This window comes from Bos grunniens, chromosome 8, assembly GCF_055505025.1.
Source record: "Bos grunniens cultivar Pamir isolate PY7600 chromosome 8, Bosgru_T2T1.0, whole genome shotgun sequence".
Lineage (NCBI taxonomy): Eukaryota > Metazoa > Chordata > Mammalia > Artiodactyla > Bovidae > Bos > Bos grunniens.
The window spans coordinates 112,642,588-112,655,595 of NC_141172.1; the positions used below are offsets into that span (position 1 = coordinate 112,642,588).

The 13,008-nt window shown below is 38.3% G+C and overlaps 2 pseudogenes across 1 annotated transcript; one reads left to right on the forward strand and one right to left on the reverse strand.

Annotated features, from left to right (window-relative positions):
* The first annotated feature begins 5,307 nt into the window (after nt 1-5,307).
* On the forward strand, nt 5,308-7,254 carry LOC147367946 (olfactory receptor 5M9-like; annotated as a pseudogene). Its single transcript, XR_015168812.1, has one exon. The product of XR_015168812.1 is annotated as an olfactory receptor 5M9-like (transcript).
* Nucleotides 7,255-11,059: 3,805 nt separating this feature from the next.
* LOC147367947 (olfactory receptor 8U3-like) lies at nt 11,060-11,956 on the reverse strand (annotated as a pseudogene).
* Between the last annotated feature and the right edge of the window lie 1,052 nt (nt 11,957-13,008).

Consider the following 13,008-nt stretch of genomic DNA (forward strand, 5'->3'; position numbering starts at 1 on the left):
ATGGATGAAAATTCACAGCTCATTTCAATTTTTTGACTGCTTCATCAGAGACAGGCGTTGTGCTAAGAATTTCCCAATGTTGTCTGCGATCCCCATACATCACTGTGAGACAGCAGTTTCCTTTTTCTACAGATGAACTTTGAAACTGAGAATCCTTACTTTTCCAAAGACAGGCAGTTAATTATGGTGCAGAGTTAAGATTTTATTTCCGATCTAACTGACATTGAAGTTGATGCTCTACTGACTCCAAAAAGAGCCTAAGTTCGCTGATAAATTGTTGTACTACAATCAACTTCTCCACTAATGACCTCTACTTGTACTCATTCTCCCTAGATGTTTCCATGTGATCTGTACTTTTGAGGCACCTGGGATCTCTTCAACAGCCATGAGATGCATAGGGTGTGCATTGCTGTGTTTGGCCTGAAAGATAATGCTTATTAGAACTAAAGCACAATAGAAAAGAAGGTGACTGAGCAACATTGTATGATGCAAACCAAGAATGCTTTCCTGAGGTGCAAGGTGCTTTCCTGAGGCAGATATTATACCATGTGAAGATGGGAGAGATTATACCCATGACATTAAGGATACTGGTCACGTAATGTTATCAGAAGACATTTTTCTGATTAACCCTCCTTAACTTCCCTTACTCATGAGATGTTTCTATAATTTAAATTATAATGTGTTTCATCATTATCTGGATAGTTCCTTGGGGAGATGCTCTCAATGTGTGCAGTGTTCAAGATTCTATTATAAATAGTGAGGAATTATCATTTTCTTGTTGGTGCTGAAGGTAGGTCTGCAAATTTTATTCTCTTTGCAATAGAGATTAATGCAGTCACATCTTTAGTTTTTAGCCCTTTTTTGAAGAAGAGACTAAGACCTTACTTGTGGACCTATTTGTTATCACAGTGTTTTATTGTCTGGAATTATATACTTGGGAAATATTACTATTTATATTAATAGTTGATATAAAAATTCATAAGAATATCTTGCTACCATAGGGACTTACAAGAATTTTTGTTCTTTAGGTTTTGCCTTTTATGTCTTCTCTACAAAGACCAGTGATTTTCACATTGTGTTTTAAAATGTATCTGAATGGAATTGAAAGTATTGTGTCAGTGGGAATGATTGTTATTCCCAGTTCAGTCACTAAGTTGTGTCCTACTCTTTGCCATCCCATGCTTCCCTGTCTTTCACTATATTGAATAAATAATTATACCTTTGATGTATCATGTGTGTGTGTAAAATTCCTGAAAAGTTAATGAAAGTGATTTATAAAAATTTCTAAATTATACATTCTATATGCATAATTGCTTTAAAAGATGATGCACAGTTATCTAATAAAGTGGCTCTCTATGAGAAGTTACTTCGGTCATCTGGCCCTAGGACTATGGGATCATCCTTATAGCAGAAAGTGAAGAGGAACTAAAAGGCCTCTTGATGAAAGTGAAAGTGGAGAGTGAAAAAGGTGGCTTAAAGCTCAGCATTCAGAAGACAAAGATCATGGCATCTGGTCTCATTGCTTTGGGAAATAGATGGGGAAACAGTGGAAACAGTGTCAGACTTTATTTTTTTGGACTCCAAAATCACTGCAGATGGTGACTGCAGTCATGAAATTAAAAGATGCTTATTCTTTGGAAGGAAAGTTATGACCAACCTGGATAGCATATTGAAAAGCAAAGACATTACTTTGCCAACAAAGGTCCGTCTAGTCAAGGCTATGGTTTTTCCAGTGGTCATGTATGGATGTGAGAGTTGGACTGTGAAGAAAGCTGAGCGCCGAAGACTTGATGCTTTTGAACCGTGGTGTTGGAGAAGACTCTTGCGAGTCCCTTGGACTGCAGGGAGATCCAACCAGTCCATTCTGAAGGAGATCAGCCCTGGGATTTCTTTGGAGGGAATGATGCTGAAGCTGAAACTCCAGTACTTTGGCCACCTCATGCGAAGAGTTGACTCATTGGAAAAGACTCTGATGCTGGGAGGGATTGGGGGCAGGAGGAGAAGGGGACGACAGAGGATAAGATGGCTGGATGGCATCACTGACTCGATGGACGTGAGTCTGAGTGAACTCCGGGAGTTGGTGATGGACAGGGAGGCCTGGCGTGCTGCGACTCATGGGGTCGCAAAGAGTCGGACACGACTGAGTGACTGAGCTAAACTGAACCTTGAGAGGCATGGAGGACCAATGGTGGTCCAAGGACTCTGTTTTCAGGCTCTGTAGCCACGTCAAGCTCTTCCGGTTCATCAAGCATGAATTATCAAAAGGGTAACTTTCCCCCTTTTTTGGACGAAAATCAAACTGCATTTTAAATGTAGAGAAATAGAATATTAGAAAAAGTTATCAAAGAGGCAGTTTTGGTATAAAGTTATTGAGTGTACCCCTAGAGTTCAGTTAATTGGTTTGCATTTCCGTCTGGCCAATTTGCAGATGTCTGATCCAAGGAGAGCCTCAGGTCTGTCAGTGCTTCAGTTTTCTCTTTTTTTAGAAAGATATGCTAATTAGAACCTCTCTCATGGGACCTTTGTTTATAAAAGATTGGTAAGGATTCAACAAAAGGTAGCTATTATCTTACCTTAAAACTGAGACTGTTGCCACTAGAACAATGTTTTTAAATAGAGATTTTATTAGTTATGGACACAGTAATGCATTCTATGAAGCTGGTCTGGAGATCAGGATGCTTAAAAATCACGTGTGAATATCCCTGAATGTCTACAGTGTATAACAGCTACTGTAGTCGGTTTGGAGTGTTCTAAAATGAATGAGACAAACTCTGCTGTCACAGAGCTAGTGATTGTGAAGAGTGGAAGAAAGCCCACGTATCACAGGAAGGGAAACTGGAGAAGTGGGCTTACTTTATGCTTCTTAGGAGCCTTGATGATTTTTTGAATATTTTATACTTATTTGCTGCTGTCGTTCTGTCACTAAGTCATATTTGGCTATTTGAGGCTCCATGGACTACAGCATGCCAGGCTCCTCTGTCCTTCACTATAGAGTTTGCTCAGACTCATGTCTGAGTTGGTGATGCTCTCTAACGATCTCATCCTCTTATAATTAGTTGTACCAGTAACCCAAATCAAACTCTGTTAATTAGGTAATTATGGGTTCACCAAGCAGAGGTAACACTTTTTATATATGAAAATTCTTGGCCTTAGCTCTATCTCCCAGTCAAAATCAGTAACTCTCATCTGGCTTAGTTTATCCACACTTAGAAGCCAGAAGATCTATGATCATGAAAATATAGGGTACAGGTGAGCCCAGACCATAACTGAAATATCAGTGACTATGTTATGTGCCCAGATCATTTTCTCTATGGTGTATTTAATTCCCATATGAATAATTTCAGGGGTAGGAAGAGTGTTTACAGAGGTTAATTAACTTCCAAATTGTGAGTTGCTACTAGTTGGAGGGAGCCATGATACAATCATAGAGTTTATACATTTTTAAAAATAGTTCCTCTTCTAACTTTTTGTATTTTCATTTTCTTTTTCCTCAATATTTTTACATAACTGGCTACTTGCCCGTAACTGAAAAGTCACATCCTCAAAGATATCTTTGGCCATTCTGTGTGCAGCCTGCCTCTTCTTATTTCTGTGTTTATCAGCATGCTCCGTTTTCATCTCACAGTAGTTACATTCCCTAAATTGTCTCATTTCTGTATTTTTCATTCACTCCTTTTCAAAAAGAATCAATTATGATGCAAACCAAAATCTCGTGTAGCTTGTTCAATTTCATACTGCAAAACTTAGACTACTTCTAGATATAATATAATAAAAATATATAGCAAATATATTTGACATAACATTGGTTTTGATGTTTGTAAATGAATTATTATAAGCAATTATAACTACAGACCATTTTATGTCATAATATTCCCTTCAAGCAATGTTATTATGCGGATCTTAAATTCCCGAGATGATGTTAATCCTACAGATGCATCCCTAAGTACTCAGAGAAGTTTACTTCTCAGAAGACTTATCTGGGGAAGTGTATTAAACAGAGAAAACATTCCTTATGGACATTTTAATTGTAATGACATTGAATTTGAAAATAAATAATTAGACATATAATGTATTGTTGCTGAAAAGCAGTAGAATCTTAAATAAGACAATAATTTTAAAAGCATGGCACCTGAATTTTATATGTATATAGAATTTATCTATTGATATAATTTTGATATGGTGATTGAACCACTTGCGGTTTACTTTTCTGAGATAACTGTTAAACTGATACAGTCTGTGTTGTTAAATACTGATTACCTCATCCTGCAAGCAGCAGTAATCAACCAAGTGAAATATATAGCTAAATAAAATAAAACATGACTAGGATTTTCATAAGTTGAAAGCTTTTTATATCATATGCTGGCATAGCGTATAAAAGTATGTCAATGACTAGATTGTAAGACCAAGCTTTAAGACAATCATCCTGTAAAATTGTGTAGATAACAAGATATCTTCTGGACTTCCTGGTGGCTCAGTGGATAAGAATATGCCTACCAATGTAGGGGACATAAGTTCGATCCCTGGTTGGAGGAAGATTCCACATGCCATGGGGCAGCTAAGCCCTAAGCCTGTGCTCTAGAACCTGTGAGCCACGACCATTGAAGCCTGCTCACCTGGAGTCAGTGCGCCACAACAGGAGAAGCCACTGCAGTGAGAAGCCCACACACCCCAACCAAGAGGAGCCCAAGCACAGCCAAAAATACACAAACAAATACATTTCTAAAAAAGGCTATCTTCCAAGTCATAGGGAAATGAGCAGGTTAATATTACATGTGCATTTGTATTAATATAGACAATGACAGGCAACCATCATACACAAAAACAGTATTCAATGGAATTTCAACGATTCACTCTTACTACTTCCCTGTTCAGCACAAAGTAGTTGTCTGACCTTATTGAATATTTACATTTATGAGTCTCAAGTCATTTCCTATAAGAGAATATGTTGAAATGGATTTGATCATTCTCTGATGACTCTCCGTCTGGCTTTACTTCTATTAGCACTCTATGATGTTAGCATCATTGAAATAATTTAGCAAAAATAAGTGTCTAATACTAGTAGTATATGAATGAAATTGTTTTAGAGTTAAGAAACTAATAAATATTGTAATAATTATCTATAAGGCCTATTAAAGGAAATAAATGTGATTATATACTCATATTAAACTTTGTGCAAAGTCTATGTTGATTTTTATATTATTTGAACTAGAATACTGATAAACATGACTCAAAATTTTCAAGAATAAAATAAATCCATTTGTTGCTTTTAATTTGTCCATAGGCACTGCAGACTGGGTCTAAGTGAAGGCGATGCCAAATTTCACAGATGTGACAGAATTTGTTCTTCTGGGTTGACCAGTCATCAGGAGCTTCAAGTTCTCTTTTTTGTGGTGTTTCTATTAGTTTACATGATCACTCTGATAGGGAACATTGGTATGATTACTTTGATCAGCATCAGCCTCCAGCTTCAGAGCTCCATGTAATTTTTCTTGAGTCATTTGTCTTTTGTGGATGTGTGGTTCTCTTCCAATGTCACTCTGAAGATGCTGGAAAACTTACTATGAGACAAAAACCATTTCCTATGTGGGGTGTTTGGTGCAGCGTTACTTCTTCGCAGCCCTTGTCCACGTGGAAGTATGTATCTTGGCTGTGATGGCCTTTAATCACTACATGACCATCTGCAACCCTCTGCTTTATGGCAGTAAAATGTCCAGGACTGTCTGTGCTCGTCTCATCTCTGTGACATACATCTATGGATTCTCTGTCAGCCTAAACTGCACACTGTGGACATATGGCCTGTGCTTCTGTGGAAACTTTGAAATCAACGACTTCTATTGTGTTGACCCTGCTATTATCAAGATTGCCTGTGGAGGGGTCCACATTAAAGAATGCACCATGATTGTTATTGCTGGGATTAATTTCACATATTCCCTCTCAGTGGTTCTCATTTCCTATACCCTCATCGTAGCGGCCGTGCTGCACAGGCGCTCTGCCGATGGCAGGAGGAAGGCATTCTCCACGTGTGGGTCCCACCTGACAGCTGTTACCATGTTTTATGGGACTCTCCTCTTCATGTATCTCAGGAGGCCCACTGAAGAGTCTGTGGAGCAGGGGAAGATGGTGGCCGTGTTTTACACCACAGTGATTCCCATGCTGAATCCCATGATCTACAGTTTGAGGAACAAAGATGTGAAAGAGGCTGTCGTCAAAGCAAGCGTCAAGGCAAACTTGAGGCAGTGAGCCTGCAGTACATAATTCCGTGTATGCCACTTCCTGCTATAAATGTCCAGGCATATAAATAACCCTGTTTAAAATAGACTGTATATAGGCAGCACTTAAATATACTAAGAGACCCAGTCTAACACAGTGATGGTTTACCCCGTGAATGGACTCTCAGGACTAAGCCTCCTTTATCTACATATGCAAACATACTAACCCTGACCTATTACTGTTAGTCACAGTGTATGTAAAATTGTGCTAAGTGTAGTCATCAGATAACTCATAAATACATTTGGATAAGCACATGTTAATTTGGAGGTATCGTTGTAAGAGTTGAATATGCTTTCTTAGGATATTTTCTATATATAATTGCTTTTCACTTGTTTTATAAATAATATATAATTTCATGAGAAAAAATTAAGACTTCATCACTTTTCCATGAATATAAAAGTTGGTGGATCCTCATTTACCAAAAAAGCTTTCAATAACATTCACACATGCATGGACTTTTGAAAACAAAAATGTATTCAGAATCTTCAACTAGTGTCATGAATTAATCAGAAGGTTAACTCTCAATATGTATTGCTGTCTAATTAACAGTATTTGTATTTCAAACAATCTGTTGACTCACCGTAATTCTACTCTTTGGTTTGGATTTTGGCTAGTTGTTTTTCTCTTCATTAATTTAAATAGGTGAAAAATTTATGGGTAAAGCCTATCATGTCCTTCTCATAGTTTACAAAGATGAAGTAATACAGGTTTTTGTCATTTAAAATCTAACTTTTGATCAGAAGAATGTTCTGTTAAACATTTGATTGCTATGATGAAGATTGTTTGATTCCAAATTCTTGTCACTAACATTACATTTTTAGGTCTGTATTTAGCTCCTTAAGTCAAGCTTTTAATAACTAGAATCGATCAACCAGATAAGAATCTGTGTAAAACCAAATGTCATTGCACTAGACGTGTTAAAATGTGATCAGCACAGCTCAAACTGGTATCCATTGGGATCTGATTACATGTTTACAATTCAGTTTATGTTGATTGGTGTCCACTTAATCTACCTTCATTCTTAACATAAGTGGAATACATTTTTTGTCCTTGTTGACTCTTGCTAATAATACCAGCATAAAAGCAAATCAGAAGCAGAAGTAATTTCTCATGAATGAGTTTATTCTTATTTAAGGGCTAATCCAATTAAGAGGGGTACACAATCTAACATGTGTAGAAAGACTGAGAAGTAACATTTACTTGTGGTAGTATCACTGGAAAGATGGATTCATTTAAGCACAGAAAGTATTGTTACTCAGGCTAATTTACCAATTGCCCACAAGCCACATTCCCTCAGATTGGTTCAGAGAAAAAGCAGATGGTGGGAGGAGAGTTCTTTTTCATAACTTTAGGTTCTGAGTAGGAAGAAAAAGTACTATTTGATTAGTATTGGAAACTACATTAACAAAGGTTTTTTTTTTTTTTTAAATGTTTTCAAATCACCCAAGTTTACTCCTACAAGTTGGTGTCAAGTATGAAACGATAGGCTGCTCAAGAAACAATCGTACTGACAGAGATCATTATAACTTGACCCTTTAAGATCACATTTTCTGTGATCCTTATGGCAGACATATTCCTCAGTGTCCACTATTTTATGTTTTATTTTATAAGTAAAACATTTGTCATCCAGCTGTTCACCACCGTTCCTATTGCCCCTTGTCAGTGGGATACATAATGTTGTCAAGTCTTGGCAATGAGCCGTCCGTAGAAAGTGGTGCCTGAAACCTAAAGATCACCTTCTCTATGTTAAAGCCATTAGATATGGACTTTTTTCTCTTCCTTCTCACTTGAAAATGTTGCCACTGAAATGATCACTTTTTAGGCAGAGATGGAAACCACATATTGAGGGTCTAATTGCCTTTCCAAACCCCCTTAACTCATACTGCTGCCTGAGAAAGGAATAAATTACTTTATTAAGTCACTGCATCTTGGGAGTTCACTTAGCTATAGTGCTATATTTGCTCTTATAATACTTTCCATAAACATATCCTTGGCACTTCACCTCTGCATCTTACCACTTACTAGGACAATTTTTACCTGAGAATGATCAAGTCTCTTCAGAAAATATTCTGGTATTGAGAGAAGGGCATCTTGTCTTCTGTCTTAACCAGAAGGAGAAAAACTCAAGGTTCTGATCTACATTAGATATTAGGTTATATATCCCTTTGTCCTAACTACTTGATGAGTCCTTGGGCTCGTTATGACCTTTAAGAGTCCAGTTGTCACATTAACTGCTTTTGGATCCCTTTTGACCCGTCATCTAGGCCATTTCGCTAGCCTTTTTAGGTACTTACAAGTCTCTTTCTTAAGCTTAGGAAACCTCAGCTATTTTTTGTCTGCACTGTGCTTGCAGGTGTAGATAAGGTGTGTTTTCACCATACATTTGAGCCAGCACATCTTTAACTGTCCTTACTTATTAGTGGGGCTTCCCCAATGGGTCAGCAGCAAAGAATCATCTGCAAGGCAAGAGACATGATTTCAATCCCTGGGGGAACATCCCCTGGGGAAGGAAATGGCAACCTACTCCAGTATTCTTGCCTGGAAAACCCCATGGACAGAGGAGCCTGGCAGGTTACAGTCCATAGGGTCACACAGAACCGAACACAACTGAGCATGCACACACTTACATGCACTTATTCTGAGTGAAATTGTTCCCCCAGAAGATGTGTTAAGTTCCTAACCTGAAGAACTTCAGAGTTTGGTTATAGGATCATTGGGTTATAGAGTCATTATTTGGATGTAGGGTTGTTGAAGATGCAGTTGTTAATATGAAGTCATACTGAAGTAAGGTGGACCATTAATCCAGTGTGAGTGATGTCCTTACAAGAATGAAGAAATTTGGACACAGATGTAGAGGGAAGATGACCATGAGAAGACAGCAGAGACTGGAAAGATGCTTACAAGACAAGGAATGCCTGGGACCATGAGCAGTTGGATAAAACAAGGAAGCTCTAACCCTAGAACTTCATAGAGAGCCTGGTTCTGCCAATACCTTGACTTCAGACTTGTAGGCTCCAGAACTGTGAGAAAATAAATTTTTGTTGTTCTGAGTCAGTGAGTGTGTGGTACTTTGTTAACACAGACTGATGAAACTAATATATTTCTTTACAGTAATTTTTAAAAGTTAGAACTTGGGTTTTACTTAGTTTTTCTTAGTGTCCCAGGCTATCATCCTGTCTGCTCTAGGAGCTCTTCAAATGTATCTGAAGTTTCTTTGGTAAACCTGTGGTTTTGCAGCAACCTCCCCTGAATCCAGTGTGCTACCCAGAAGGGGCACCAGATTCCTTTTGAAAGATTCACTGACCTTTAAACCCTTCTCATATTGCCAATCTCAGGTTCAGCCCTTACTCTGTAGTTTACTATAGAAGCTCACTGCTGTGCTTTTAACTATTTAAATTATACTTTTGGAATTATTTAAAAAATAGCAACAACAAAGATGTTCTGCTCTCTTGAGTTTTATCTTTGGCAATTGACAGTCATGATTCCCAAGATTAATTTCTCTGCAACTGTGCTCCCTGACCCCAAAAGAAGTTGATTTAAGAACTTGAAAATCAGGATTGCAATTCATTGCTTCTCTTCAGAATTTGTACAGTTTACATCCACTTAGAACACCTTGTTGCTGCTTTAATAATGGTGTTTAGGCTAGGTGAGGCATATATTAAAATAAAGTTTAATATAAGTAATTTAATGTGGCAATATTGATGTCTTTACATAAATGTGAAATCTAACTTAACAATGAAATGTTTACTAAGATAACTTGGATAAAATAAGCTAAACTGTTTCTAAATAACTTATACAATCAATTTTTTTGCCAGTATTTTCCAAAATAGCAGACTATTCAGTATATCCAGGAATGTTTTTGATTTTGCCCTATAAGAATAGCTCACAATATCACTCACATGGTAGACACCAAACATTTGAATCTGAATTAAAAAAAAAAATTCCCGTTGATGGTTTAAGTGGGTCTTAGATTGCATCACTTTACAACCACCCCAACATAGAACAATATTCCTGACATCTGACGGCAACCACGTTTATAACTTGGTTTTAAACTACCGCTTCCTGTCAAACCATTGTAATTTCTTCAAATCCCTAAGATATAAAAGGATCTTAAGCTTTGCTGAGGGAATATAGGGGTATGTCTGCATTTTTGTTTTGATACAGAAAAAGAGTATGACTTTCCAAAAGCTGACCCTGATTTCCAGGTCTGCATGTCGAAAAATGACATCTTTTCAAACAACATGAGAACCATGGAATTACAGAGAGTGACCGACAGTGAATCTAGTGGGAGTCAGAAGCAGAGAGGAATGATTTTTAGCAGACAGGGTGCAGTTGAGGAACAGCTACTGCCTGGAATGATATGGGGATGGACAAGAAATTTACTTTACCACCTCCCCTTTTCTGTCTCCACAATGTATAAAATAGAAGCATTTTTGAAAGCAGCGGCTAAATCTTATCAGTTAAATAGAAACTATCCAGGTCAACACTATCAAGTGTCACAGTTGCAAATAGTAGCAATTTGTTAAAAGTGTGCATTATAATCTTTTAAACCTTTTATCTTACTTATAAATTATATGAAAAATAGAACACGTGAAAAGTCATTTTGCTCATATAAAAATGGTAGAAATAAAATTAACCTATCAAAGATAATAAAAACAACACATCTGCCTGTGGCATAATTCCAAGACAGTCAGTGTTACAAGATACATTTTAATGTATCAATGTTACAAGATGTATTTTAATGTAATTAAAATACATTAATGTTTATTAGAAACAGGAAATAACATTTTTAAAAGGCTTTCCTCAAGGCATTTTTTACTTCTTGGTTCCTCAGGCTGTAGATCATGGGATTCAACAAAGGAATGACTATTGTGTAGAAGACAGAGGCCATTTTGTCTGTGTCAAGGGAATGGTTTGATTTGGGCTGCAGATACATGAAGATCAGAGTCCCGTAGAATGTAGTGACAGCAGTCAGACGAGAACCACAGGATGAGAATGCTTTGCGCCTCCCTTCTGCAGATTGGATTCTCAGGATGGCGGCCACAATGCATAGGTAAGAAATAAGGACCGTGGTCAAAGAGCTGATTATGTTGAATCCAGCAAAGATAAAAATCAAGATCTCTCTGAGGCTGGTGTCTGAGCAGGCAAGGGCCATCAAAGGGACATCATCACAATAGAAGTGATTAATAACATTGGGGCCATAGCAAATCAATTGAAAAATAACAACTGTTTTTTTTGAGAAAACTGTTTATTTGAGAAAAGCAACAGAAAAGCTGTACCAGTTGCATGCACACCTTTTGGGACATGATCACGATGTAGAGAAGAGGATTGCAGATGGCCACATAGCGGTCATAAGCCATTACTGCAAGAAGGAATGTCTCCAAAATCAAGAAGTTTAGGAAAAAGCCCAGCTGTGCGCATATGCATAGAGAGATATGGACCTGTGCTTAGTCAGGAGGGTCTCCAGGAACTTTGGGGCTATTGATGAGAAGTAACAAAAGGCTACAAAGGCCAGATTACTGAGAAAAAAGTACATGGGTGTGTGAAGGTGAGGATCCAAGCGGATTAAGGAAATCATGCCAACGTTTCCCACCTGAGTTAGAGAATATACCACTAAAATGAGAAGAAAGAGAAGGATTTCAATCTTTCTCTGGACTGAAAAACCCAAAAGAATGAATTCCATCACCTGGTAATAGTCTCTTCAATCATTTGTTCTAGTCTCTGAACTGCTGAAAAGAGACAAGTTAAAGACAGATAAGTTATCAGGAGTAAGGAATTGTCATCAGATGCCAAAATGTGTGTGTTTTAACTTGAGAAATTATTGCTTATTGAAACAGAATAAGTGAATTCACTCAGTCGTGTCCTACCCTTTGCGACTCCATGGACTGTAGCCTACCAGGCTTGTCCATCCATGGAATTTTCCAGGCAAGAGTACTGGAGTGGGTTGCCATTTTCTTCTCCAGGGTTAGGGTTAGGGTTTAGGGTTAGGGTTTAGGGTTTAGGGTTAGGGTTAGGGTTAGGGTTTAGGTTAGGGTTAGGGTTAGGGTTAGGGTTAGGGTTAGGGTTAGGGTTAGGGGTTAGGGTTTAGGGTTAGGGTTTAGGGTTAGGGTTAGGGTTAGGGTTTAGGGTTAGGGTTAGGGTTAGGGTTAGGGTTAGGGTTAGGGTTAGGGTTAGGGGTTAGGGTTAGGGTTAGGGTTAGGGTTTAGGGTTAGGGTTAGGGTTAGGGTTAGGGTTAGGGTTAGGGTTAGGGTTAGGGGTTAGGGTTAGGGTTAGGGTTAGGTTAGGGTTAGGGTTAGGGTTAGGGTTAGGGTTAGGGTTAGGGTTAGGGTTAGGGTTAGGTTAGGGTTAGGGTTAGGGTTAGGGTTAGGGTTAGGGTTGAGGTTAGGGTTAGGGTTAGGGTTAGGGTTAGGGTTAGGGTTAGGGTTAGGGTTAGGGTTAGGGGTTAGGGTTAGGGTTAGGGTTAGGGTTAGGGTTAGGGTTAGGGTTAGGGTTAGGGTTAGGGTTAGGGTTAGGTTAGGGTTAGGGTTAGGGTTAGGGTTAGGGTTAGGGTTAGGGTTAGGTAGGGTTAGGGTTTGGGTTAGGGTTAGGGTTGGGGTTAGGGTTAGGGTTAGGGTTAGGGTTAGGGTTAGGGTTAGGGTTAGGGTTAGGGTTAGGGTTAGGGTTAGGGTTAGGGTTAGGGTTTAGGGTTAGGGTTAGGGTTAGGGTTAGGGTTAGGGTTAGGGTTAGGGTTAAGGGTTA